This window comes from Meriones unguiculatus, chromosome 1 (genome assembly GCF_030254825.1).
Source record: "Meriones unguiculatus strain TT.TT164.6M chromosome 1, Bangor_MerUng_6.1, whole genome shotgun sequence".
Taxonomy (NCBI): Eukaryota; Metazoa; Chordata; class Mammalia; order Rodentia; family Muridae; genus Meriones; species Meriones unguiculatus.
Window position 1 is genome coordinate 40,443,279 of NC_083349.1, and position 27,240 is coordinate 40,470,518.

General features: G+C 43.5%; 1 protein-coding gene across 10 annotated transcripts in view; it reads left to right on the forward strand.

Annotated features, from left to right (window-relative positions):
• Positions 1 to 27,240, forward strand: part of Apba1 (amyloid beta precursor protein binding family A member 1) — a 201,249-nt gene that overhangs the window by 63,117 nt on the left and 110,892 nt on the right. For 2 of the 10 annotated variants that reach the window (XM_060387635.1, XM_060387645.1), the window contains one exon: positions 5,987 to 6,067. The exons of the other annotated variants lie outside the window; for them this stretch is intronic. The gene's annotated coding sequence lies outside the window, so the exon portion shown is untranslated. The remainder of the gene's footprint in view (positions 1 to 5,986; positions 6,068 to 27,240) is intronic. 10 annotated transcript variants of the gene reach the window in all.

Consider the following 27,240-nt stretch of genomic DNA (forward strand, 5'->3'; position numbering starts at 1 on the left):
GAACCTTCCAGAGCCTAGAGCATGGGTGGTTGCTAGAGTCATCTCTTCTCAGACTACTGCACTAGCTGAGCTCCCCTTAAATGCCTAGTTGGGCTTCAGCCTCCTGATCCTGTTTACACCAGCCCACTGGACACCGAGTGGATATGGATAGATCTACTTGGTGAACTGTTACCAGTTTTCCCCACCTGAAAATGATCTGTGAGTCCATAAGCAAAAATAAGATCTTTGAATAGAAAATAGTCACCAGTAAATGCATAGTCTTCATTGTTCAGGTCTTATAAAAGTTACCCTCTCCTTACAGCCAGTGAACATAAAGTGGTGTGTGAATTAATGACGTGCTAAAATAGGCCATGAGAGAGTGGCAGAGATATCACTGGAGAACAGCCTGGACGGTCCAGTCTCAGTGGCCTGCCATCCGAGCAGTGATTCTGCTAACGGAGAATCAGAAGGTAGGAGCTAGGTGGACTTGCTTCAGTCTGCACTGAAGTTCTTCTCCATAAGCACAGACTCCCTTGGAAGTCAAGCTAGAAAAGAAAGAAAACTGAAAATAGTGTCGATTAATATTTCTTTGCCTTATTGCTTATGTAACATTTAGCATTAGAACTCAGGCCAAAGGCAGGCATGGTGCTGGCACACGTTTAATCCCAGTACCCATGAGGCAGAGGCAGGTAGATCTCTGAGTTTATGGCTAGCCTGGTCTACATAGAGAGTTCCAGGACAGCCAGAGCTACATAATTAGACCCTGTCTCAAAAAAACAAACAAACAAACAAAACCCTCAAGCTAAAAGTCATTAGTTACTACCCAGATACTCCTTGGAAGCTTTTGTATGAAGTCAATCTGAGCTTTACATATTTGCATCATCCTTGCCAGGATTGTTCTCTCAAGTGAACTTTAACATTCCATGTTTGCATGTAAAAACTGTATGGGTCAGTTTTTCTTTTGTTTTTGTATTTTTACATTTATTTGTGGATAAAAAAGAGGGTCATGCCACTGTGTGTGTGTGTGTGTGTGTGTGTGTGTGTGTGTGTGTGTGAACTTTTACCTACTTTATTTGGATTCTTATACCTCTACCTCTCTTCCAAACCCCTGATCCTAGATAGGAAAGACAGTTAGAAGGAAAAGGAGATGTAGACCTCTTTAGACTTAGTTCCTGGGGGAATTCCAATCTTCATAGTCAGGATATCCAGCAGTCCAGCAAACCAGAAAACCAGCAAATGCAGGAGCAGGACAAACTGGCAGCGGACTTCTCACAGTGTGCCTTGGAGCTTCCTCTTTCTCTGGCCTCAGAATTTATATCCTTTCTGAGCCCTCAAAATTCCACTAACTGCAGCTGGCAAAGACTGTACCCCTCTCTGAGCCACAGAAAGCAATTATCAGCCATGGATAAACTAAGGCAGCCCCATATCCCACACTTGGGATTAAAACAAAAACATGCTTACAGAACATAACTGAGTTTTAAAAGAAATCCAAACTTTGTGTGTGTGTTGTGTGTGTGTGTGTGTGTGTGTGTGTTTAGGTCAGAGGACAATTTTCAGGACTCAGTTCTCTCCTTCCGTCATGTGTATTCTGGGGATCAAACTCAGGATATCAGGTTTCAGAGCAAATGCCTTTATCTGCTGAGCCAACCCACCACCTTGAACCTGTGTCTTATTATTAATAGTGTTTATAACATTTGTCATGAATCAAGTGATTTGCTTTGTGCAAGCTTTTGCATTAAGCATTTCATTCTATACTTCCTGACTAATTCATGCAGCTAAATTCTAATTGTGAATATCACATACCACAGGTGAAGTGATTAATGTCCAGAGACAAAGTCATTGCCTAATACTGCAAGTATCAGAAGATCATGATTCTAGGCTCTTGGCAAACTTGAGATCAGTGCTCTTGCCTGCTGTTTCCTGTAGAAAACATGGTGTTGGTCTGAGTAATACCCCCTCATCAGAAGAGGACTGAAATTATTGCATAGAAGGCATTGAAGAACTCTTTGGAAGGCTAGTCAGACAAACTTTTCTATTAGTATTTATCTCATATTATCACCATAGATCCGCAGTCACGTTATTAATATATGACTGTATTCCCATTACATATGGTCACATGATCCTAGCATAGTTATGCCCACTTATAGTATTTTCACCACAGCCCCTTCCCTCCACAACATCATCCATTAATCCATTATTTGCCATTTATTTCTTCTTCCCCTGGTTCTCTCACATCCTTCAGTTACTTTTCTTCTGACCACCTTCTTCTTGGGAATAGTAATCTTCATGGTTACAGAGGGCTTTTCATATGAAGGTACTGTGAAATATTGACCTACCAGAAAAGGTGGGCCTTGATTACATACTTAGCTCTTGGGGAGTTAGAGTAAAATGTGTAGCCAATAGCACTGATGTCGCCTGGGAGCCCAACAGAAATACAGACTTAATGTTCATCCCAATTGCCTAGATCACAATCATCACTATGACCCTACTCCCCACCCCAAGGTAATTTTTGGCACATGAATATTTGGGCAGCTTGACCCTTTCCATGCCCATGCCACCATAATGTGGCATAGGTCATTCTAAGTGGGAAATAGACAGAACCAACAGAAAGAAAACACAGCCTGTAGTCAACTCAAGGACATGAAAAGCCAAGTGGAAGAAAGAGAGCAGAGGCTTCCTCAACACAGAGAATGCCCCTGGAATCTAAAGCCAGCAGACCCAGCCACACTATCAATGTGCAGATACAATAAGTCCAACTTGGGAACAGTTAAGTAAAAGCCAAGGTCATGAAGGTCATTAAGAAGAAATAATTAGAGCTTTTCTGAACAAATCTCATAAGTGTTGTATCCTTCAGGGATGTAAACAGCTGATAAAAAAAAAAGCTTTCCATTTTGAAAAGCATTTTTTTTTAATTTGGCTTAATTTTAAAACATCCTAGCCCTCTTATCTACTTTTTTTGGCTTTCATTAGTCAGTAGATGTGTGAAAGAATTTACTGCATTTATTTATTGGAATTTCCAGTCAGCAAACAGTCAGACCTTTGTCTTCTTTTCCATTGTTTTCCAAACTGATGCATAAAAATGCTTTCCTTCAAAAAAAAAAAAAAAGCTTTCCTTCCACCCCAAAGCAGGCAGAGTTAACCCCCTGTCATCATTTTCCAGCCACACATCACATCTGCCCCCTGTTTCTTTAGCCTCGACTCTGTAAGCTCCTCACTCTTTTGCCTTTCCACCACTTTGTTGATAATGCTTATGGTTCTAATTCAATATTTTCTGATAAGTATGAGGAACTAATTCCACACTGTATCCTCTGCTTAATGCCATATCTGCACGATGGTGTACTTGCTGATTCAAAAACCAATTCTTGAAGCAAAAATGTCATGCTTCCAGAGATTATAAATAAATAGACACAGAGAAGCGCAGGCACATATCTGTCACCCTTCAAATATTCTGATGCGGAGAAAGAAACAGTTTTTTGTTTGACTTTCAAAGGGCAAATGGTGCATAAATCAGGCTCATCGTCTTGTGTTTTAAAAGCATTATCTTTGGAAAACATTATGGTATTATGAAGAATAGGCACTGTAAATCCGAAAGCTGGGCCCTCCTTGCAGTGGTAATTAAAGTAGTTGAATGACTGGCTAGTTTTCTTATCGGATATCCTTTGTAATAGAGGCCTTTGTCATTTTACTTCATTTAATTTGATAAAATGACGAAACAATCTTCTTTATATAGAAAAACCTCAGTTCCTACTATTGGATTACAATCATACGTGCACACACATGTACAGATATAAGGATATGTGTGTACATGTGTGTGTATATATATATGTAATGTGTATACATATACACATATATATTTCAGTTTTCAGGTTCAGGACATTATTATTGTTGAGACTATGAATGTCCAGGGAGATGGCTCCCGTGGGTAAAACACTTGGCACAAAACCATAAGGATCTGAGTTTGAGTCCATGTAAAGCTGGTCATAGCGGCATAGACCTATACTGTCATACTCCAAGCAGGAGATGGGAAGAAGAGAGGGGTGAATCCTCAGACTCCCACTGGTCTTCTATCCTGATATACATAGTGATGAACAAGAGAACCTCCACGCAAACACCACGGCATTTACACACCCAGATTCACAGACATAGGCAAACACACACGGGGGATGGGGACTTTTTTTTTTTTAAATAATGTGAAGAAAACCTTATACAAGAAATCACTTTCTCAGGCTTAAAGATGATGCGTTTGTGATTCATAAAAGTAAAGACGTCATAAAACCTTGTGGCCATAAGATGTGGTGAGAATGAAGGTTTCTGTTCAACCTTTAAGTGGGGGCAGTTTAAGTAAATTGCTTTCTAATATCAAGCGATGAGAGCATCCTCGTAAAAAGTCACTTTTGCAAGGAAGAAAATGTACCCCGCAAGAAAACATTATGCAATTTCAGTGTCAGTCATGAACAAATAAAGGGAGAATCTAAGTTGTGTTTTAAAAAGCACCCAACCCACCAAGTCATTTGGAAATTGTGAATACATGTTAAAGATCTGGCTTGTTGACACTGGGCATGGATTTTTAATGACTTGAGTATGTGATATTCAAGAGAAGTGGTATTTGGCTTTCAAGGAAAAAAAATGGACATTTTCCTTACTGAAACATCAAAGGATTGATTACCTCTGTTTTAAGAGACATGGAATGCTAGCTCATTGGGTTGATTTGATAATCAATAGGGAAAGACTGAGTATAAGAAAGATAGAGAATCAAGGCCAGAGGTGGCTGAGCAGTTAAGAGCATTGTCTATTCTTTCACAGGACTTGGTTTGGGCTCCAAACACCCACGTGCAGCCTCACAACTATCTGTAACTCCAGTTCTTGGGAATCCAACGCCCTCTTTCACTCTCTGTAGCCACTGCATGCTTGTGGGGCATAGACACGAATGCAAGCAAAACACACATACATATCAAATAAATAAATATTTAAAAAGAAAGAAAAGATAGAGAACTAAAGAAAAGGAAAGGCACATGGTGGGAGATGGACACGCAAGTGTAGGGCAATCCAGAGCTCTGCCCTGACATCAGGTAGGAAAGTGGAGCCTAAGGGGCAGTGCCCACCCATGTGTGCACACACACCCACACACCCCTGTCCACCCCCACACATACCCTTCCTCCAGAGAAACTGTCATTTCTGCTTTCTGTTCACTCCTCTCCCAGTTTGGGACAGAAGGATCAGGGCCCTCCTGGAGTCATGTCCACAAAGGAAAAGGATATTCCTCAAGGATCCATTACAATCTTTGCTGACAGAAAGACCACACTAAAAGCCATCAGCTTTCTCTTAGAACTTTGGTCTTCATGTTGAATTTAGAAGCAGGTAGAAATTACAATGTGCACAATATTCTCTGAGCTGTTAGTTACACTGTCTGTCATATGTGCCAGAGAACCTGTCACTGAACATTTTACCATAACCCTTGCCTAGTGGCAACCTACGGAAGTCAGGCATGAGAAGCCGGGAAAGTTCAGTACACAGGCTTGAATAGGAAAACAGACTGTGGTGGTTTGAATAGGTATGCCCCCCCAGAGACTCGTGTGTTTGAATGCTTAGCCATAAGGAGTGGAACTATTATGAGCTGTGACCTTGTTGGAGCAGGTGTGATCTTGTTAGAGGAAGTGTGGCACTGTGGAGATGGGCTCTGAGGTCTCAGACATGCTCAAGCTGTGCTTAGTGAGGCCCACAGTCTCTCCTTGCTGCCTGCAGATCAAGATGTAGAACTCTCAGCTCTGACTCCAGCACCGTGTCAGCCTGTATGCTTCCATGCTTTCCACCATGATGATAATGGCTGAACCTCTGACACTGAAAGCCATCCCCAATTAAGTGTTCTCCTTTATAAGAGTTGCCTTGATCATGGCATCTCTTCCCAACCCTAAAACCCTAACTGAGATACCAACACAGTTATTAGAACTTAAAGTGTGATTCTCTGTCTGGGGATCCAGAGTGATTGTTTCTCTGTTACTGGTTTCAGCATCCTTTGGAGGCATTTATGAAGGGACTTTGTCTAATTGGAGAGCTGTGACTGGTGACAAGGGCCCTGTAGATGCCCTGTGTAAGTACATTTTCTTTTATTGATTACTCATCTGTGAGTTGAGTTAGTCCAGCCGATGAAGAAATGGACCTACAGAGAGTAAAAGGGCTTGTCCTAAGGTATATAAAGAGCTCTCCAAAAGCCTTGGCTAGAACCCACGCTTCATGGCAGAAGCATTGTAGGTTTGGATTTTTCACCAAACCTACTTTACTTAGGGTTCTTAAACACTTTTACCTCCATTCCAACCTCCTGACCTTAGATAGGAAAATAGTGGGGAAAAGAGCTGTAGACCTCTTTTATCTACTTCCTGCTGATTAGGGTCTATGAGTTTTTAAGTGATTACCAAACTCAGTCATCAAGATACCAGCAATACAGTCCAAAAGCCAACACCAAGCAGCAACACAAATCAGAACAAGTCAATGAAAGCCACAAGACTCAGCTGGATTGCCCCACAAGTTCTCTGGAATGTTTCTCTCTGGGAAGTCAGGTGTTGAAGTACAATGTCAATCCAAAAAGTGATGTCTTACTGTGCATGAGTCTCTATATATCTCCTCTCCTCAGAGTCCACCCATGGATGTTCTCAGCTGGCCAAAGTCATACCACTCACATGAGAGAGCTCACAGCAAAACAGCACGTGCCCCCTCACAAGCCAACCTCCAGTCAATATACCACATGCTCAGCTCACAGCAAAACATCACATGACATCTGAGTCTTCAAAGAAACCAGAAACTTCCACTTCACAGAATTCTTTCTATCTGCTCACCATTTGGTCCAACAATGATTTATTTTTAACCATATTCCAGGACCTGCACTAAGCCTTAGACTTTCTAAGATAGGATATGGGTGACCGCTCTCCATGAGGAACCCGTAGTCCCTGGAGGAGAAAAGGGATTTATTGGTAGCATATTTTATAATTTAAAAACATTAAGACAGGGACCTTTACAGTGATAGTGAGCCAGCAGAAGCGTGCTTGGGCCTTCTTAGGAGTAAGAAGGGAGGCTGAAAGGACCAGAGAGGTAAGCCTAAGGCAGAAAGAGGAGGAGTGTAGTGCAGGGATGGGCAGCAGGGCCTCTCACTATGCTGCCACCTCCACAGAGATCCCTGTGGCCCTCCACTGAGAAGCAGCAGCTACTGCCTCACTTCTAGGGATCTTCTTCCGAAAAGCAGGCTAGTCCTCACCTTTTATTCAGCACCCCATTTCTCTTAAAATTTCAATGGAAGACGCTGTGTGTTGAATTAATCTTTCTTTTTAAATTTCTATTTCATCAAGTGGAAGATTGACCTAAAACGTCCGGCCAGAGAGAAATAGAAAAAGCCAGTTCAGTTTGAATTGCTCAAATCTAATTTAGTCAGTTTCTGCTCATGATTGCAGCAATTTTTGGAAACTATGTGAGTTGGGGAATGGGAGTGTAGTGCAGAGAATGAGTTCTAACTTTACTAACCACTATCCTAGGAACCCAAAAGGCCCAGTTGAAAGCTACAGAACAAATGAGATACTGAGTGAAAACCTCCACCTCTTGCTGTTCCTGACAACTTCATGCTTGCTTCAAACCTCTAATGACAAACTCTGTATAGTTTTTTAGCTTCATGTGGGAGGGGGAAGTGAGACAGTGAGCTGGTAGTCCCTTCCTGGAAGGAGCAGATGAATAAGGCGGTCAAAGGGCAGAGAAAAGAGATCAGTATAGAAGCCTGACTTCAGGACCCCTGTTCTCCTCCAAGGAGTGAGGAATCAAACAGCGACGGCGGAGTGCCTTCTAAGTACAAACCAGAGAGAGAAAGGATGACATCCTTCCCCCAAGAACCTTGAATGCAATAAGGCCCACTTTAAAAATGCCAATGAAGTATGCCTGCAGGTAGAATGACCCACTCTGTGGCTGAGTGAATGAGATGCACAAGAAATGTGATGTGGTTTACGAATGGGATGGACAAGAAGAGATAAGAAGGTGGGTCTAAGTTCTGTGCTCAGCAGGTGGCAAGAGCAGGTTCTGTTAGACAAAACAATCAGGAATCTCACCACCAGAAGTGAGTCATTGCTTGACACCCACGCCTCATAGCAGTGAGTAAAGGGCAGACATGATGGGAAAAGTCTGGATATTGTACCCGGGATGTCAGAACACTATTGGTTATTTTTCTTGTCACTGTAACAAAATGCCTAAAAGATATAACTTAATATAAATTAAAATGGAGCTATTTTGGCTCAGGGTTTCAGAGTGGTTAGCCTGTGACCACTTGGCTGTATAATGCTAGGCCTCTTGGGAGGTCAGAACCTCATGGTAGTGGGATCATGTGCCATGGGAGCCTCTTCATCTCATGGTGGACAGGAAGCAGAGAGACATGAATATAGAAAGGGTCAGAGGGGAATGTGGCCTATTTTTCTGACTTGGCCTCGTAACTGTCTATAATCTGTCAAAATAGTACTACCAGCTGAGAGCCAGGCAATCAACGGTGAGTACAAAGTCTGTGGGAAATGTTTTTCTTTCACACCACAGCACAGACCAAAGCTTCAGACAACCCATCTCTCTAGCACACATCATGACCAAGTTGGGAGGACTTGGCCTTGCAGACGCAGCTGGGTGGGATCAGCATGTCCAGGGGAGAAGTGCAGAAACTGTGTCCTGGAGCTAAGACTGGATCCATCTCTGAAACGCTCTTTTCACCGGAGAATTTCTGCCTAGGCCAACCGTCATTTCCAGAAGGAGTAAAGGAATCTGCTGAAGACCCTTCTTTTGTGCCCGCGTCATTCTGCCTTCGTTTAGAGGCAGGGGTGTGGAGTCACTAAGCCAACTGGCTTGCCAGGTTGTTGCAGTGCAGCAACTTCAAGTCTTTAAGTTTTTCTGCTCTGATTTTAGTATTTTAAGATAATTTTGCAAAACACAAATTTAGTAATTAGATAAACTGTCTAGCATATTATATATGTAATCGTTTGCTAGCAAGATTGCCAGCTCCCCAGGAACAAGGTCTTTGTTTTACTTTTCTGCTGGATCCCTAGAGCCTAGAAGAGTGTATGTCATATGTAGTTGATGTTCAGTGTGGTTGTTGAATGAACAAATGTGAATAAATGAATAAGCAGGTGAGCAGCCATTCTGTTGGACTTGCACTAGCTCTCTTCTTTCCATACATCTTGCTCGTGTTATATAATTTACAGAATTTTCTATTGAAAGTTTCCTCTGGATATTATAGGTAAATGATGCCTAATTTCTCCTGAGCACCAAATGATTATTCCTTCATCCTCTTTGCTGTTCTTTGAGTAATTTAGATTTTGTTTGTCAAGTCAAACCTTAGCCTTTAATTTTCTTATATGTGCAGGAAATGAAAAATAACCTCTGTTTGCTTGTATTTAGAATGAATAGAATTTATTTTACCTCGTAGAAAGGGTATAGCTTCCCCCTTTAAAACGAATGTAGTAAATTAACTAAAATTAACAAGAATACCTATAGTATACCTGGCAGCATTTTAAGTCCTTAAAATATATCCTCCCATCTTTATAATAGTTGTCTGTTGTACTGTATTGTTTTTGTCATGATTGCCGCTATTCTTATTCTCATTTTGCCTTTGGAGAAATTGGTATGCAGAGGCACTAAGGCAATGTAGCTAACTTTCAGTCATATTGTTTGGAATATGAGAGAGAAGAGATCTTTTGTTTTGTTTTTAAAGAAAAAAAATGAAGATCTGAAGAATAACTACAAGTTCTCATAAAACTGTAGCTCCACAATGCATTATGTTCATAACAGTTAAATGTGCATTAGACAATGTCCAAAAACCATGAAACAAACCACTGGTCTTCATTGAGTCATGTGTTTTCTGCCTGTTCATTCTCATTTCACTTCAAGAAAGAACAACATGGACCCCTTTCTAAGGGTGGTCTCTTTAAGAGCCATTTTAAAAAAGAGCAGACATGAAGGAGTCCTGGGTTACACACTCTGACTTGAACCTTTGGCACTGGGAATAGAGCAGTCTGTCAGAGTGTTGACGCCTGTTATAAAAGCACATAGAACCGCTGACACACTACAACATGTCTGTCTGTCGTTTATCATTGAATACACTGGTAGAAACTCTGACATGAAAAAGAAAAACGATGACAAAAAGAAACAGTGACTCCTATTTTCTCTGTTTAAAATCAAACACAGCAAAGATGAGTTCCATTGTGCACTAACATCTTCAAAAGACATCATCTGTACTAAAGAAAGACTGAGAGTCAACCTGAGTTCACTGAGATCCAAACATGAGTAAGAACAAGCCCCTCTCTCTGCCTTCTGGCGATACTCATGGGGAGTCACCTGTCTTCACAGGTACTCAGCAAGTTTCAGACTTCCTCTCCAGGTACTGAGGAAACAGTGCAGCAATAAAGCAGGGCTTTTCCACCTGGAGATAGATAAGCCAATATCAATCCGGTTCATATAAATAATCTCCACAAATGTGCCCCCTACTTTCTCCATTTTAAGCCACTCTATACCTTTTAAAGGTACATTAATAAATTCCATGTAACTCAACAATTCCTGGATGGGTGAAAAATAAGTACTTTATGTTGACCACCACACAGCCTTCTTTTCTTAATTTCATTTGTTTATTTTTTTTATTTTTATGTACATGTATGTCTATGTGAGGGTATTGGATCTCCTGGAACAGGAGCTTCAGCAGTTGGGGGCTGCCATGTGGGTCCTAGGAATCAAACCCAGGTCCTCTGGAAGAGCAGTCAGTGCTCTTACCTGCTGAGCCATCTCTCCAGTGCCACACAGGCTTCTTGAGAGCATCAGATGTAAAACACTCAGAACAGGATCTGAGGCAATCCTCAACAACTGTTGACCTTTTCCTCCTATCACCCCTAGAGAGGCCCCAAGTACTGTAGGGGAGACAAGCACAATGCAAACACCTTACATGTATGCTCAAATGTGGGTATGTGGGTATGTGGGTATGTGTAAATGTGGAGGGATGGACTGGGCTTTTCTTTGGGGTTACTCAGCATTTCCTTAGTGTGAAAAAAGTTTGGAAAGGTGAACCAAAGCCAACAGCATCAAGTGAGGTTTATTCTGTAAACACCCCAGCAGGGAGATACAGATCGAAAACTGCAGCTGACCTGACGGGAAGGCTTTGTGTAGTGGAAGGACGGTGGCTGACATTTGTTCAGTGCTCACTTTGCTGAATGGTGCAGCTGAATGTTTGCCAATCCCTTCCAGCCAGGTTCTGGTATCCACACATAGGAGAGGTAGCGGTGGGAGGGGAGGGAGACTAGGCACTTGCCTAGGGACCTCGGGTGGTCAATGCACACAGCAGAGCCCATCCCCTCAGTGATGCAGCCGTACAGCACACAACCTCAAGATCGCTGGCTGGGTGAGAGGAGGTGGTCAGGCAACGTTCTGCTCTCTAAGGCTTTTTATGATATGCAGGGTGTCGTCAGACAGAAACTCTGGTAATTCTTTTTAAACTATGTAATTAGAAATCTCTTCTAAGATTTTTTTTTCTTTTTAAATCCCATTCATTTGCTGGATAATTTTCTTGAGCTAGCTCTAATAACACCATTTTAGTATAATTACTTGAGATACAGGAGCCTAAGATAGAACTCTTTAAGAACACCATCTGATTGACGCAGGGTAATTTTGCAGTGCAGTTATAGATTTAAAATAAATCCTCATTGTCATATCCATTACCACTCAAGGCTTTTTGTATAGGTTGGTTGTCTCTTTCTTCATTCACTGGCCTCATTCATGCATTCGCTCAACAAACACATACGGTGAGCCTACTCAGGATTTGTTCTAAAGTAGCAAGACAGCTTGCATGGGTCTCACCTCGCCTACCTATCTGAGAAAGCAAGGGAAAGGAGGAAAGTAGGGGGCCAAGGGAAAAGCTAAGTTTCCGGTAAGAGTAAGGAGCCATCAGCAGTGGGTAGAACTTGTGATCAGAGGCTGACATGGATGAGGCTAGAATGAGAGAAGGCCGCGTTAGACAGAGCAGAGTCCCAAGAGAGATGGCATGACCGGGCAGTGATGTCCTCTCACTTCGCTAGGGAAGAGGCTGGGCTGGAAGAGGGAGGAGAGTTAGCGTTGGAAGCAACCTGAGCTGAGAGGAGCAAGAGGCAGAGGCACTGAGTGTGCACATCCCTTTGTCCCAAGTCCAGGGCTTAGGTTCCTAGGCTCTTATAGCTCATTATCTATATCTCATGGGTAGAGAGCTGCTGGTACCAAGAGGGGGGGGTGGTGCCAGAACTGCAGGAGAAATTGGGGGTGTGTAAGAGTCTGCTTCTTGTGTGGACTCCCATACCGCCAAGCTCTGCATGAGTTGCCACTGTCAGCTTAACTCGCTGCCTCTGATCCTTTAGGTCTGTAAACAGATCATGGCCCCCCTTACTATGTTAGTGGCCGGTCAGCTGTCCATGGACTCTTAGATTTGGATTGCCCATTTGCTAGAAAAATAGCTTTTTCTTCCCATCTTACCTGTAGGATCACCAAAGAGAGGACCTCAGACTTCTGTAGGATCCCTCAGAGAAAAACAGCGTGATTCACCTGGTCCTACCGGGACCACTGACAGATTGGCTCTCAGTCCAGGACTCCGTCAACAACTATACTATGGGCTGGTCCACACAGACAGGTCTCCATCCTTCTTGCTGTCTTCAGGCAGATTCTAAGAAACCAGGCCCTGGTCCTTATCCCCAGACAACCCCAAGGAGACTAAGGCCCAGGAATTGAGGAGACTTGGTAGAGCCGCACATTACAAAGAAGCAGTGCAGGGAGGAACTGGATTCAGATCTTGTCTTCTCTGTGTGAGGAGGGATTTGAACTCAGATCTGCTTTCTAGGCCTGTTCCCCCCCACTTCCCAGGGCATTATCAGGAAGGAATGTGTTTGCTGCAGAGGCCTTCCTCCATCCATTTGATAGTTATGGAGTGCCTGGAGTGTACTATTATTTTTCTGTTCTGGCTATGGCTCTGCCTTCTTGTATCGGAACCAAATTTCAAAGGGGAAAATATGATTGTCCTTGAAGTATAGAAGTTTCCCACGAGCCAGCCCCACGATAGCACACCAGAAGACTGTGTGCTCCCTAACAAAATAATCTGTCCTCTTGTACCATGAAACTTTTTTGAGGGAGACGGGAGTTTGTTGTCCATGTTTCCCATCCCCCATCTCCTATCCCCGCCCCCTGCCCTCCCCCCACCATCCCTTCATCTTTGTCATCATCGTTGTGGTTGTTCATCCCCAGAGACATGTGGTGTGCTGAGTGTTCTGGATGTGCCAAAGGTGAATGCCAGGGATGTTTCCTCAGAGAGCCTCTCCATGACCAATCGTATTTTCACTTTCAACAGAAATAATAGCAGCGGCCCAGCAAACATATAATCTAAGATGGAGAAGTTACAGGGCAGGCTTAAGGGGCGGTGTGCATTTTTAACACTCTTGCCATTTAAATGGTGTGCTGTGAGCCTGAATTTGATTTAGGTCAGATATACCGGAATGTAACAAAGCCAGAAAAGAGTGTGTGGAGAGTGTGGGTATATGGAGAGCATCACCAGTCGGGGCCACCTTTGATCTCTATCACCTGCTGTTAAGGAAATGCAGTGCTATTATAAGTTACATAAGATGTCAGCTGCTCATAGAGGCATGTCATAGACAGACGTGGGCCAGAATAGCCACCAGGTAGCTGCAAAGTAATCCAGCTATTCAGTGTGGGTGGGGATAACTCCTGAGCTCCCAGCCGCTCTTCCTTTTATTTAACTGCCCAAGAAAAATCCTACGGAGCTGCCAAGGAGACAAAGAGGGACACTTGGAGCTTATTTAGTGGAGAGTGAGGAGGTGCTTTCTGTAGCCTGCAGGCATCTGTAGGATCAATCCCTGTGTCATGTGGAACAGCATTCATTGGGCTGAAAAGCATTTCACGCCTTGAGTTTCCCAAAGGAGGCCTGTCGGCAAGTTTCCTACAGAATAGATAAATAAATAAATTAACTGTACCCTACTCAGACTTCCCTCAGAGCTCTATCCAATCAGATAGTGCCAGGCCACTATGGGGAAGAATATGGGACTTTGCTGGAATAATGGGCTACTGATAACTACCAATAGGATTAATTTGGTTTTTATTTTTGATGGTGCTGAGGATTAAAGTCTAGGCCTCACATATGCTAAGCACATGCGCCATCACCATGACACCCCATACAGAGCCCACCAACAGAATTTATTAGGACTGGCCAAGGGGATGGGCAAAGCCCATGCTGTCATACTGCCTGTATACCCTTCTGGCTAAGTCCGCCTTCCCTTCTCAGTGTCTGTTCTCTATCTTGTGGTGCTCTAGTCAGCGTAAAGGTTTCTAAGCCTTTAATTTGCAGAAGGGAAATAGTATGTGGATATGCGCTCAGTGTTGCTACACTAAAGATGCCCAGACTATGTGCCCTAATCTCCATTTATCACAGCACCCACCCCAGAATGAAACCTCGGCTCAGGCTGGGAATCTGCCACAAAGGCTCTTGGCAGCTGCAATCAATCAGCAGGGGTTGGCAAGCAGAAGAACACCCACATGCTGCCCAGGCATTTGAAATGAGTCCCTCCAGGACAGAAGGCCAGCTATGGAGCCCCTTCCATGGCTGTCTCTGTTGTCCCGGAAGGTCTGCTGTCAAGTTTGCATTTTGAGAATGGTTTCAGTGGGCAGACATCGGTATATTTTTAAGAAGTGAAAGGAAAAAAAAAATCCATATCTGACTACAGATAATCACAGCTGTGGGCTAAAGGCTGGCTCATCCAGCTAGGTGTGTTCACAGCTATAAAAACTACTCCTGCAGTTAATTGGCTTTTGAGAACTGGGATAAAATGCGCAAGCATCTAATTATATCTATTTCCAAATTGGTTTTTTCTTTTTCTACCCTAAACACACACACACACGCACGCACACACATATGCACGCGCATGCTGTTTCTCCCCTTGCTTTCGCTCATGATATATTTACAGGAAGACGGACAGCATGCACAGCTGTGTGCACAGTGATAGCATTGGTGAGGTGCCTAAGAACACCGGTTTAAAAATCACACCGCCTGGGTTTGATTCCCCGACCCTTCCTGCTTGAGCCATCTGATCCTGGCCAAGTTACTCAGTTCTTTGAAACCTCAAAGTGCTCAGCAGTAAAGCAGGTCTAACCCCAGGCTTGGGTTAATGCGAGAAGGAAAATGCTATTACATAGATGGCTATAAGATATACCCCCCTCTCTACACTTTAACTGAAGAATTAAAGTAGAGAAAAAAATTGAACAGAAAATATAAACATTCCCTTTTTATAGTTGGAGTCTGCATTAAACAATCTCTAACTAGGAAATCTCTAACTAGGAAAATATGGTATTGTGATCTGGGTCTAAAATAGCCCCCAGATGCGTTACCACGGCTTACTTGCCAGCCTCTGGCACTGTTGAGGGGTGGTGAAATCTTTCATTCACCAGGAACATGCCCTTGAAGAGGACGCTGAGACCTTGGTTCCCCCACCTTTGTTTCCTGGTCACTGTGACATGCGCTTTGTTCTGCTGTCCCCCACCCCTCTACCTCCCCCCAACAGGATATTCTGCAACCGGCCAAGCGACCGTGGACTGCAGCTCCTGACACCATAAACCTAAATCAATCTTTCTTCTCTCCGGCAGGTCATCTCGGGTGTTTTTCACAGAGGCTGGCAGCTGCCTAACAAATGGTGTCCCTTTTTGTCGCCTTCACCGATACTGACCTTCTAGGAAACAGAACTCAATTATTGCTGGGACTCCATGTCCTAATCCGCTTTTGTCTACTGAAAGAACGGTTCTCTATAAAGCCGTGTTTGACCAAACGCTTCTTATTCACTCCCATCCATCCAGCATCCACCCCTCTATCTATGTAACAAACATTTAGTGCTTTGTAAGAGCTAACGAGGGGCCTGGTGCTGAGTGCAGTGTGTTCGCAGAGACAATGCTCTTGTCCTCGCGGAGCCGTGCACTTAAAGTTTGCAGTTTTGATAAAACGGTTAGTTTCTAATGCAAATCTCTTACAGCACACAGGCTGTGGGAGCTGAGGGAACTGTCTCTATAAGAAAAAGAGCAGGGGTGACACCAGTGGTGTCCAGGGCAGGTGTCTCTTTGCTCCCCGCCAAGCCCTGCCACTTCTCCCCAGCCTTCTGTATAATATCCCAACAGGGAAAGACGATTGATTTCTCAGTTGTCGTAAAATATGAATTAAAAAAAAAAACATTTAGAAACGAGAACTTCGTAACTGAAGCATCTAAGCGGTGTGCCTGTTTTCAGCCGGGGTGCAAAAGCCACTTCTACCCAAAGTTCTGAGCAGAATTCCAAGGAGAAACCTGTGAAGGTGAAATGTCTCCAGAACCCTCCAATCGTATGAATTGAGCCTCAAAGGATGATTAAAATCTTGACCTCAGGTGCCTCAGGCTCTCCATACTGGGTAGCCCCACGCTCACAAAGGAAGCCATGGCATGGCCGTTGCGCCTGCTGGGAGTGGTAGGGTCTGCAAGATGCACACATTCATGGTTAAATTCTGTTCCAGTGTAGCCAGAGAGCTGCCTGGTGAGCACAGAAGGGGTGGGAGTCTCCATCTCTCATGGTGGGTCTGGCCAGGCTTTCTCACCACAGCCCCTGCGATGCTCTCACTCTGCTTGATTTGATTTCTCACTTGAGAGGGAGAAACTGCAATCGATGTTTGCTAATTAGCCCCCGGACTCCTTCTTCAGTTACCTTCAGCACAGCAAAGCTCAAGTGCTTTATGTTAGATTAGCTAAGAGCTGCAGGAGAGGAGGTTGCCAGTCCCCTGAGACAAAGGATTTGTGCAGCAGCAAGGCCAGTGTGGGTTCTGCCGCTTACCCACACTGCTGTCACACAGGAAGAAGTCCAAAGTTGTGGATTCCAACAGTGTAGCCTTAGCCAACTCTCTTAACCACTCAGCACCTGTTATGGATCATATAAAATATAAAGAATTTACATTAATGCTAAATAGAACATTCCCTAGAATAGTTAACTAGATAATTTTATACTTGACCTCAGCTCAAAGGCCAAGCAGAGATAGTCAGATGATTTTATGTAGCTAACAGATGAACATTGTTTTCCTACTAGGTTATATTCATTTCTCATGCCCATATTTAATTCATGTTAAGTGGTGCTGTGTTTACAATAATGCTGTTCTTTACAAAACTTCATTTGAATAATCCAGACATAGCTACACACTCTTATAATCCCAACACTCAAAGCTCTGACAGAATTGGGAGTTTGAGGCAATCCTGTAACATATAATCCTGTCTCATAATAATGATAGTTATTATCATGAATTTATTATTATAACATAATTGAGTAACATTTCCTCATGCCGTTGGTTCACTCTCAAGCTGTCTACAACTCCCTAACTGTCTTATCCTGGTGGTCCTGATTGATCCATGTTATTTCCAAAACCTCCCCGCTCTGTTTCACTGTTCCCTCTGCGTCAGGTGTGCCAGAGTGGGTCCTCATTAGAAAATAAAGAGAGCACAAAGGCTTCGCATGAAAGAGGGTTTTTCTCTCCAGGGCTTCCCAATCCTGCCTTTGTCTCCTTCCTGCATCTTTACAATCACTCTAATTATTTCATGGTTTATTACACTGAGTTTTCTTTTTACTCATACAAAAAAAAATAAATTTATTAAGAATATATTTCCTAAAATAACAGTAAAGCGGGCATAATGACTCCCAAAGACTAAGCGACCCTTAATACTGGCTCAGCTCTTATTCCCCAAAACTTCACAAGATCTCTTTCCCCAGAGTTCAAGGCCGACATGTTTATTTCTTTTGTTGCAGGCTATCTCTGTAAACATGGGCTTTAAAAAAAAATGTTAACTTATTAATCTGCTAACCCCCATTTTCAATTCAGAGTGAAGCATGTACAATCTAAGGAGAAGCTTATAGAAGCAAATGTTTACCCTTAAGATGGAAGGCAGGGCGAATATGTGTTTGGAGAGGTCATGGTCGTGACACAGACAAGGAAGGATGAGGTTCTGTGCTGATGTTTGTAAGGTTTAGCAAGCTCGTGATTATTCACGAGCTTTTTGCAAGCCCAGGCCCCCTGTGCCTCACAACAGATAGGTAGAAAGGCAGGTCATGCTTACCCAGTGACAGACTGAGCCACGTTTAAACATTATCACCTTTAAGATATTTGCTTTATTAGTAAAACATTTATCTAAAAATGTGTAATTACATGTGTACACACACCCATGATTGCTGCTATTTTTAAGGGACAAAAGTGTTTGAATATCGCCAGTTTCACGTAACCCAATAAAATAAAGCTAGAAGGAGTGCAACCACACAGGAATGTGGCAAGCTCACAGTGCTGAAAGGCAGAAGCCGCTGTTGAGTGAGCTCTGCAGCCTTTGTGGAAGCCCAGGACAGTGACCAGCCCTGAGCCTTCTCAACCTGTCAGTGTGATGTGTATGCCTCGTCAAAGGCCGTGCTCTCTGCAGTGGGGTGCCGGCTCCCAGGAAGGATGTTAACCCTTGCTGCTGTGCCCGTGCATTTAGCACACTGCAGCACTGAGAGGCAAAGGATGGAGACGGGCATCTGAAAAGGCTGGGCCCCAGGATGCAGCAATATAAGTCAAAAGCAATTCCACTGGATTAGTCAGAGCTCCCTAGAGGATCAGAACTGAAGGGCTGGATGTGCGTGTGTGTGTGGACGCTGTATATGATATACACGTATGTATATGACGCGTGCGATGCATATGAATATGTAACATGATGTCCGTATGTATGTGTGTGTGTATGATGTATATTTTTCAGAGTGGCTTACATCATAAGAGGCTAGATACGTAAAGCAGGTAGGCAGAAGTTGGCCACAGTCCGAGAACATAAAGGGGCTTCTTAAAAGAGAACCACACACATGACGGCAGTGGAAAGTGAAGGGAGGTGGGAGAGGTGGAGTATTCCGTCCACTTCTGTTAGTTCCTCTGGCCGGAGTGAGTGGTCAAGTGTAGGGGAGGGGTGGGAGAGGAGTGGGAAGAACAAGAGCAGCGCCTTCTCTGGGTGCCCTGAACACGCGGGAACTCTACACCACCTCATTTTCTTTCCTCTCATCACTGAGATTTGAAGGGCCAGCAAAGCAGGATACTGAGGCTGAAGTTCCACGCTCACGCCCCTGCCTGTATCTCTGCAATGTGCTTAGCATGGTTGGGTCGTTGGCAGCCTCAACTTTTTAGAAGCACGGGCAGAAGCTAACTCAGGGTGGAAGGGAACAGGGTGAGTATTCCTAATCTGAAATCCAAAACACCCCTAAATCCAGAACCCTCTGAACACAGACCCACTGCTCAGACAGCCATTTCAGATTCTGTGAGTGTTCAGCCAGTCAAGTCCCTGAAAATATTTTATGACAGAAAACTTGGCCATCGGATCCTACATGTGATTTTAGATAAAGAACACCCAAACTAGAAGAGTTTAAAAAAAGAGACGTGATCTGCTTTTCCTCTCGAAAGAACCATAATTAATGGAATCTTATATGGTTATGAATAGATAGTTCCCAACACTAGAAACATGGGAAAGTTGTATTTTCTTTACACAGTGATAAGTGTTCATGACAGAAGCTGGGGAATAAAAGCAATAAGAGATAATTCTACCATCTAAAAACTACCATCTACCTGTCTCCTCCCCTCCCCTCTCTTCCTACCCCTTTCTCCTTTTATCTCTCCTTCTCTCCCTCTCCCTTCCTCCCTTTTCCTCTTTCTCTTTGTGTGTATCTGTACACTTAAAAATTATGGTCATAATTTCACAATTTTATATCTATATGTATCATTTAACTTTCTAGTGAGGAATTTTATTGTGCATGTAATTAAAAAGTCTCAGAAAAGAAAGCATCTATATAATATTCCATGTCATAGAGAAATAATTATTTCAGTGAAATGCATGGTCTTCATGATTAGAGCTTCAGAAAGTTGGCATATATAACAATAATACTAGAATTATTGACAATTTCTCCTTTTAGTTTTTTAGGTGGCTGTTTTCATAATTTGCTTTTTTAAAAAAATGATTTATTAACCTCAGCATTCATTCATTCAATAACTAACATGTTTATTATGTTAGCTTTTCCGAAGTTACCAGTTGATAATAAAAGCTAGGCTTCTGCTTCACATCCCACCTGACTTTAGATTTACAAAGAAATAAAGGCTGGGCAGAGAGATGAAGAAGTTTGAAGTCCACGCAATGCCTTCCTAACCCCATAGATTCTTCAAGTCCAGGGCAACTGATCTCCTCACAGCCACAGAGCAGTGGAGCACTGGAGACAATGAGGGCTCTGTACGCTGTGAGACAGGCCTTCCAGAGTCCCCCCTCCACCCATATCTGCAGGGAGGATTTCTCTGGCAATGTAATAAGTCATGAAAACCAGAAGGGACTTGTTTTATTGGACTTCAATTGTTCGTGTTGATTTATTAATACAATATTCTTTTTCTTTGAGCACATTCATGAACAAACCAAGACAGACAGCCAGGCTCTCCTCACAGACTTTAGGGATCCTTGGCTCTGGAGTGAAGTGTGATTCAATTCAGAGTCTGCTCACATTCATGTGTGGTACCCACAATGCTATGCAGGGAGAGAGCACAGAAGCTAGCCTGCAGCTGTGTTGCTAGAATTTGTTACTTGGGTGAAAATGATATGAAGAAGGTGATGGGCACTCCTTTATCACACATTAGCTCCTTAGGCCAGCAGCAGAGCAGGCTAGCAAGGAGAATTCTGGGATTATAAAAGCTTTGTCTTCTTAAAGGGAACCATTCTGTCATATTCTGTTCATAAATCTCTAGCAGAAAAAAAAAAAGGTTGCAAACTCTTTTTGGAAGACTCACTTTGAATTAAGATAAAGGGTAGGCAGGTTTGGCGGCACATCTTTTAGTTCCAGAATTCAGGAGGCAGAGGCAGGCAGGTCTCTGAGTTTGAGGCCAGTCTACTATATGTAGGAAATTATAGGCCAGTCATGGCTACACGGTGAGACCCTGTCTCCAAATAAAATAATATCAAAGATAGACCATTGTCTCAGCAATAATCGTGTGCAATCACGAGGGCTCCTAACTTTACCCTGTTATAAGTACATATAGGAGCTGGGGATGTGGATCACTTTGGTAAAGAATATGCTATGCAAACATCAGGACCTGAGTGCAAGTCTCTGGCACCTACATAAAAGCCAATCATGGTCACAGATGTCCATAACTCTAATGTTGGAGGTAGAACAGCAGAGGCAGTTGGATCCCTAGAGCTCCCTGGCTTAGTTGGTGAGCTGTGGGTTTAGTGGGATACCCAGTCTCAAAAGATAAGGTAGAGAGCAATAGTGGAACTCCTGATGTTAGCCTCTGAACTACACACACAAGATCTCACACATGTATATATATATATATATATATATATATATATATATATATACCTACATGTATACATGCAAAGATATGCATACACACAAGACAAAACAACAACAACAAAAAAAAAACCTGTGTGTGTTTGTTTGCTTATGTAGCTGGCTCCAGCATGTATTTCTAGTGATACCTTAGAGCATGTTGGCTGTGCACACTGACATGTTTGTTTAGCTCCGGGAATCTAGTGTTGAATCTCTTCATGTGTCCTGCCAGTTTAGACCTCAGTGCCTTTTCACAGTATCCCCCCAACATTCTGTGCCTGGCAAATGGCTCTGCATCCTTCAAACACCAAGAAGACATCCTGCTTCCCAGGAAGTGTGCCATGGCTACCCAGATTATGACACCTGGGTGTCTGATAAGATTGTGTGAACATCAGTTGGTTCCTACCATGTTGGCATTGCTCTTCTCCATCTCCAGCCAAGGGAAGCCAAGGATATGCCTCATTCCTTGTGTCCTCCTTGCCTCGTATGTAGTAAACACTCAATATCATTTATATTAAATACAAATGAACTAAGCAAGTTGTGTTTGGGAGGGACTGTTTGTTTGTTTGGATGGATGGATGGATGGATGGATGGATGGATGGATGGATGGATGGATGGATGGATGGAGATGGATGGATGGATGTGGTGCTGCAGACAAACCCTGAAGCTTGCACATGCCAGGCAATTTCTGAACCACTGAGCTACATCCCCAGCCCCAGCTAGTGACCCTCACTAAGGTGTGCTGAGGATTATAGAGATGGGTGTCAAGTATGGAGAGGATCAGAGATCAGTTCCCTCGACCCAGCTGCGCAGCTCACAATCTCCGTTTACTCTCTCTCCAGGGGCTCTGACTACCTCTTCTGGTCTCTTCGGCGACCCGTATCCACATGCCCAACCCACACACATATGCACACATTTAAAATTAGTAAAAATAAATCATTTTATTTAAAAAGATGTAGTAAGCAGTCTTTAAGCCTGTACCATGCCCATCTTCCAGAACAGCAGTTCTCAACCTGTGGGTTGTGACTCCTTTGGGGACTGTATATCAGATAGCCTACATATCAGATATTTATAACGATAGCAAAATTTATAGTTAGGAAGTAGCTGTGAAGTCATCTTATGGTTGGGGGTCACCACAGCACAAGGAGCTGTATTAAAGGGTCACGGCGCTTAGGAGGGTTGAGAACCACCCATGGATTTAAGAAGAAAAGGCAGTGTGTTCTGTGCTCTTCAAGCTTCCCAGAGCCACGATTAATGTTCTAAGAGTCTGTCTTAGATTATGTTTAATCCTCAACCCTGACGCACCTGGCATGGGCCCACAGTGTGTCTCATAGTGAAGAGTGTGTGCCTGGCGGCCTGATTTAATCCTTCCTGCAGCTTCATTCAACTGCTCTTATCTGTCTAGGAAGAACGAAAGACTCTAGGAAGTTAGGGGTTTTTTGTTTTGTTTTGTTTTTATTTTGTTTGTGTTTTTGAATCAGTGCTATCCCAGAAGAAAGCAAGGGGGACCTCTTCCCCCCATTCCACCCCTGACCCCTGCTTCCTGCGTTTTAAGCCTGGGACTTGTCCTGTAGTTGAGTGATTTGCATGTTGCTGCTGTTTCAGAAGACTGTTAAGTCCTATAAACAGTTTTTCTTTTCACATTAGCGGGAGGGTTTTTGCCTCTGGCAGCCCCTTTTGTATGCATAAGAGAAGTGGGAGCATAGGCTATTCAACTTCTCAGCCTATGTCAGTAAGATTTTTAAAAAGTTTTCATTAGCATGTACTGATTAAATAGCGGGTTTCCTTATGACATCTTATCATGTATTAATGCATTTGGGTCCTATTACCACCTTACGCTCTCTTGAGCTCCCTCCTCCCACTAATCCCCTTCCTGTTCCGTCCTATTCCTCTTCTGCACATATCTTTCTGGGCTGAAGGAAATGACTCAGTGGGTTTTGTTTATTAGAGCAGTTAACAGGAGTCCAGGTACCTCACAAAAGAAAATCTCCACCATCAACCATTATAAGTCCTCAGCAGAGCAGGTGGAGTGGGAGGCAGCTATGACCATTTCTCCTACTATGACAGAGGTCCAATCTTGTGGAGCTCTTATTCAGGCAATCGCCGTTTCTGTGAATTCAAGAGCATAAGAGCCTAGAAGTCAGAATTTCACTCCTGTCCTGCTCCACTTCAACCCAATCTCAGCCTCATCTCTATGATATATTAGTGTTTTTGGGGGGTGACAAAAAGCTTTAGAGAAATAAAGGAGAGAAGATTTATTTGGGCTCATGGTTTCAGCCCAGACGCATTGCTTAGGGCCTGAGGCAAGAGAGACAGATCATGGATCATGGAGTGTATTGTTTCAAAGACATACCCCAGTGACCTATTTCCTCCAATGAGGCCTCGCCTCCTATGAGTCCTTTTAGCTAGGAACTCAGTACCCTCATGATCCAATCCCCTTAATAGTTCTACCAATAAAGGACCAAGTTTTCAACACAAATGGCTTCAGACACTGGCAAATGTCTTGGGTATGGGAACAAAATCCCCAGTTGAAAATCAGTCAAACCACACTATAATGCGTAGAAATCAATGCATGTAACATACAACATACATTCTCATACTTATATAGCAGAGGCAGTTCTGTTTGGCTTTTATCTGTTACATGAAAACTACATGTTTTAGGAATACCTGTCAAGTTTACAGATGTGATGTGATTAGGTGTATAAAGCCATACCTGACTGAAAAAGAGAGCCTCCCGGAAAGGTGACAAATTGAACACATACCTGCTTGTAGCTAATCGAACATTACATCAACATTTATTCCTTCCTCTTCTCGATCTTTCAATTTTGAGCATCCTTTCCCACTAATATATCAGATTGTAAACACTAGGCCCTTCTTCAGAGTTTATGTCTCACATTCTGGATCAAACAGACCTCTAATAGTCTTGGTTGGAAGTAACAGAGTCGATGGGAATTGCTCAAGATGTGCCAGACACTGTCCTAAGCCTTGATTCTCATTGTTTTTTCTTGCCTTTATGATAATCCCACTAGGCAGACACCGTTAATGCCACCTTGTCACACCTGGAGAGCCAGATGTGGACCATAGGTACACACACAGAAACTCAAAAGCAGGGCTCACTCTCAGCCACTTCATTGTATTACTACTCAAAGAACACATGCATTTTCTTCTCAAGAACCTCAAATGACCATAATCCTAAGCTATTTATATAGAGAGACTCCAGCTTCCATTGCTGACTTAAAACAAGAGGGTCATGGCCTCATTTTTCAAGACCTACTGAAAATTCTAGCAGAGGCCATTAGAAACTTGGGGGAAGGCTGTTGCTCATTCTGCTGGCGTACCCATGATAGAATGCACAAATTGTGGCTGTATTTTTACAGCAATTAAGTGGAAGATGTAATTAGTTCTCTTCTGTTTCAAATAATGAATTAAGCTGGAAAATCTAGAGTGCTTGGCTAGAATCTTTCTGTCCAGATTTAGACATTCAGAGAAAGAAGTGATTTGTCATAGGCTTAGAGGCTATTGGTGGCTGCCGAAGCTTCCCTCGGTTGCTAAGGTTGACATGGGATCTTGGGCCTGCTGAGAAATTCCACACAGAGCACGGGGCCTTTTCAGGACATTCCAGTGGCTTCTAGCACTTCTCCAAGGTAGGCTAGGCTGTACAAGAAGGCAACCATCCCCCTTTCTGGCCCATCTCCCTTACTTTCCATTTTTTGACTGAAAATATGATGCTTTTTTTTTTTTGAGGGCCATAAAGGGAGTTTTCTGGGGAGTCTGCCAGCATAAGCCAGTCTTCCTGGGTTCTGAATGGAAGGCCACTATCTTGCTCTGGAATAGTAGAAGTCACAAAAACAAAAACAAAAACAAAAACATTTTAAGTAGAAAAGGAACATGATCAGATAGACATGTGTTGTAGAAAGTTTATCTTCAGAATGGAGAGTGGTTCAGAAAAGACTGAAAAACTAAAAGGGAACAGTTGGAAACTATGCCGGAGATGAGGTGAAGAACAGGCGTGATGGGTGTGAAGTGGCATGGTGGATCTAAACAAGAACTGTCTGGATGAGAGGACATGGAACATGATGGAGAACAATGTAGTCTCAGCTGCTTCCACAGTGCTGGCTGGAAAATGGTGAGTGTCAGGCTGTTCACCCCTATATCAACCTAAGGGATGTCATGTGGAGAAGCAGTGAGGTAGGCGTGGAAGGTGATATGCTCCTTTGGGAGAAACTTGTGGCAGCTGCAAGGTGACGTCTGGTAAGCCATCGGCTCTCTGGTATGAGGCTCCACAGAGGGCTGAAGTAGAATACGCCCCTGGGATCATTAGTGGGTAGACACTTAAGGGACTGGTGCCACAGTAGCTCAGATTTTCCTCGGGCCTCTCACAGTTGGCCTATGGCAGAGGTATACCGTGGTGTTTCAGGACACACTGGGAGGACCTGGAGCAGGGAAGGCGCATTGCAATCAGGAAGGTCTTCGGGAGCGTGGCCTCCGAGATGATCGATGAGCCTAAGACTCTGCCTGACAGGTGTTCACCTTCATATTTTGGTTATTCAGAGGTTTTTGCCGCCATTTCCCGCTGTGGCTCTAAGATTAGGACAGGCGTGTCTGGACGCTTATGTCAGAAACAAGTGTTCTGTCTTCGATAGCAATATCCCCATCCTCTCTTTCCACTAGCCATGCTCTGTGGTTCCAGCTCCTCCACAGTCTTGCCCATTTTGTTTTCTGATTTCCATACACTAGCCACTGTAAGATGACACCACCTAACTCATCCCAGCTGCTCTCGGAATAGAGCACACATCCGGTATTTGCTTAGAACTTGACAGATCGAAACCATGAACTTTCACTGTGGCCAGCTGAGCGAGAGCACACACAGGTCACATGACCTAACCTCATCTATAAAGGTGAGCCCGCATCATTGGAGTGTACACCATAACCTGGGAGACCGAGAGGAAATGGACCTTTGTAGTTGAGAGATGTTGCAGCTGAAAGTGAAGGCATGCTTTTGTTTGTAACCATTGCTCTGTAATGACTATATTAACATTCATGAAGCCCTTGAGAAGAGATTGTCATTTGGTATTAAGTCCATTACAGCTGTCACTGGGTTCAGAGCGTTGCTGAGGAGATTAAATTGCCCCTGCTCCTCCAGTGTTCTTCAGACTGTGTGCGGGTGTGAGTTCCGTCACTCATCTGCCTGTGCCCCTGACAAGTGCAGAAGTCAGAGCAGCTTCAGCAAATGCCACATCGAGGAGTGGCTACATTGTCCTCAGAGGGGGCGGCTTGGATTTCTCGACCCTCTGTCCTAGTGACTTTCACATCAACAAAAGCTAAATGGGTGTTATGGAAATACTCAGGGAGTGGTGGCAAAGCTAGAAGGCCCTGCTTCTTGTCCTCTCTATATCTTGGGGAAGGCTGGTCACCACGGTGTCAGAAGCCTTGGGGATGCCGAGCTGCTGAGCAGGGAGACCGGGTCCTTTAGTAATCTGGTCCTGATGAAAAAATTAGTCTAGAAAAGTTGGCTAAAAGTTAAAGCTAGGTGATTGATTCAATTGGAAGTCATACATGCTCTATGCGTAGGCACCAGGTGAAGTTCAGCAGGCCATCCCACTGCCGTGGCTTGAAAACCACGCAAACCGTGTTATTACATTAACCCGCCTCGTAACCTTTTTACTGCGGACTTCGTATCTTAAATTGTATCCTGTGAGAAGCATATTAGCAGCAGAACAGCTTTGCCCTTCAATATTTAAGGTTTGAGGTCGTCCCCTTTCTACTGCGAGGAAATATTCACTAGCAATATATATATTTTGAATTCCAAAGCTCACTTTTACAAATGGGCAGAACAAGTCAACTCTAGGTAGAAAAGTGACAGTTGGA